Source organism: Priapulus caudatus, unplaced genomic scaffold (assembly GCF_000485595.1).
Source record: "Priapulus caudatus unplaced genomic scaffold, Priapulus_caudatus-5.0.1 Scaffold6057, whole genome shotgun sequence".
Taxonomy (NCBI): domain Eukaryota; kingdom Metazoa; phylum Priapulida; class Priapulimorpha; order Priapulimorphida; family Priapulidae; genus Priapulus; species Priapulus caudatus.
Genome location: NW_014583118.1, coordinates 557 through 2,975, shown reverse-complemented (window position 1 = coordinate 2,975; position 2,419 = coordinate 557). Strand labels below are relative to the sequence as shown.

Genomic DNA, 2,419 nt, shown 5'->3' with positions numbered 1-2,419 from the left:
GTTTGGGGCTCCACTATGCAGCCAAATTTAGAACACCACAGCTGCTACGATTTATTGAAATCATGAACCAACAGTTCGTGTACAATAATAAACAGCTGAAATATGTGTACCGTGCCGATACTTGCCACAATGTCCGCGGTGTGGGTACACTATGCCAGCAATTTAAGCACCACATGTTCGATTATGGGAACATGAACCAGCTACGTTGTCCCATATCACCGGATGAAATAAATTTGTAGCCCCCCCCGCGCCCCCCCCACGTGTGCACGTATTGCCACAAATGTCAACGGCGGTGTAGGGGTACACTATGCCCAGCAACATTTAGCACACCACATGCTACGATTATGGAAATGACACACACGCATACAGTGTCATAATACAGGCTGAAATAATATATGTAACAGGATGGTAGTGCACGAAATGTCCGGGATTTAGGGTCACTATGCCCAGCAAATTAGCAACACCAACTGGCTACGATTAATTGAACATGAAACAACCACGCATACAGTGTTACAAAATAATAGCTAAACTTGACTTACAATTAAACATTACATACATTCTATATTCAGCAGGCTAGTTCTGACTCGCCCCCCCCCCCCACCCCCTGAAAGAGACTTCTAAACCATAATCAAATAACTCTCATCTTACAGCCAATGTCAGGGTGCTTTGAATAAAACAGTTATTTTATGTTACGACAAAGGTTTTTATTAATTTGCATCGAGCTTTCTGAAATGGTTTATTAATCGGCAATGGTGGATTCTTTTGTGGGATGGCAATGAGATGGAACGTTTGCTTAATACACTGTTTTTTGCAGTTATCTATTCTTGAAAAATTAACAGGTACCACGTGTCCATGATTTCTCTTGTTTTTAGCTTCATCGTGGTAGCGGGCCTTGGTAGTGCCATTACCTCACTTATGTATGGAGCGTTGTTTTAACCCCTTTCCTTTTTCCGATGACAACGTTAAGGCCCGGGCCATTTTGCTTTAAATTAACTTTTTTAAGTGGGCCTTTCCACTAATTTTACCGCGCTTTCGCTAATGATGGTCTCCGTTGTCTGTGTAGGACTCTGCTTCTTTTTGCTCCCATCTTTTTCTTCATGAGCTTCTTTAGGCGTGATGTGATGGTCTTGTTCTTGGGAATGCGCCTGTGTTAATACAATGCAAATTAGCCCGAAACAAGTAAAATATTGTCCGACGGGAAACAGCATCAGAGCTGACATTCCCCACTTTCACAATGTCAACGATTTTCACGCTATCCTTAGGCAGAGTGCAGACGGGTGAATCACACATGCCCCGTTTCTATTAGATATGTCACACATTTAGCATTTGGCATATAGGTGGACAGTAAGTCAGCGAGCAAGCCAGGCTTTTTACGGTGGCATGCAATGAAATATTGTCACCCGCAAAATGAAATCACGCATTCTTCATTTGCATTAGAAATTTAAACTTTAGGGTGCGTGTGTGTGTGCACGTGTGTGTAGTATGTGTGCGCCCGTGAGTGTGTGGGGGGGGCGTGTGTGTTTAAGTGTCTGTGTGTAATGATATTTATCTTTGGTGGCAGAATGTGTGGCCATGGCAAAAATTGATTTTAAGCCTAACCGATTAGTTCTTTGCCTCGCAACTTCGTTCGTTCGTACATCCATCGATTGTAGAGTCGTTGTCCATCTTGCTGGTCGATGTCCTTGCAGGTCTTTAGTGTAGGTGGATCCTCATCAAGGGCGATTGTAGCGACACACAGCTGACTGGGCCACACTGGCAGTACTGGCTGTGCCTGTCGCGCTCTCACTTCCCGTTGTATCATCGCTGGCTGGTTTCATACGAGTAGCTGCAGGGTGTCTGTAAAATGTTTATGTTTATGTTAATGTTTATGTATTATATATTCTATATTCTATACAACTCATGTCAATATGCCAATTAATTTAATAAATATTTGACAGTACACTTACACCAGGCGTCCAATCAGTTGAGCAGCTTTTGCCACATTGGCGGTTTCCTTGATGACATAGTGGCGGTTGGCAACGTCGATCGTGTGTGCGAGGTAGTCGGCAATGTGGCGGCGGTCGATGTCTCCTAGTGTTGCTGATGATGCAGTTTCTAAAGATTTTCTTACCTGATTGCAGGTGACGATTGGCAAATTAAATCTGCAAAAAAAAGATGTATTAAATTCAGAATAATTCTACCGTGAGGCTTATACGCCTGTATGGTAGCTGATTAAATACCAAGTGGGTATTCTATATAACGCACTGTACTGACTTTCTGTTATAACTACACATTTCGACTATACTTCAACTTACAAACAACTTATGCCAGCATAAACAATAATAATAATCAACCAGTGATGGAGATTATGCAAAAGTGTGTAATCCAGTAACAAGTCATAACCACACGCACGAGAAGAACAGAGTGTGATCCAGATTAT

At 42.4% G+C, this 2,419-nt stretch overlaps 1 long non-coding RNA gene across 1 annotated transcript; it reads right to left on the bottom strand.

Annotated features, from left to right (window-relative positions):
- Positions 1 to 1,106: 1,106 nt before the first annotated feature.
- LOC106820045 lies at positions 1,107 to 2,135 on the bottom strand. Its single transcript, XR_001395543.1, has 3 exons — positions 1,947 to 2,135; positions 1,600 to 1,836; positions 1,107 to 1,145 (listed from the first exon to the last, which is right to left on the bottom strand). It is a non-coding gene; the product is annotated as an uncharacterized LOC106820045 (long non-coding RNA).
- Between the last annotated feature and the right edge of the window lie 284 nt (positions 2,136 to 2,419).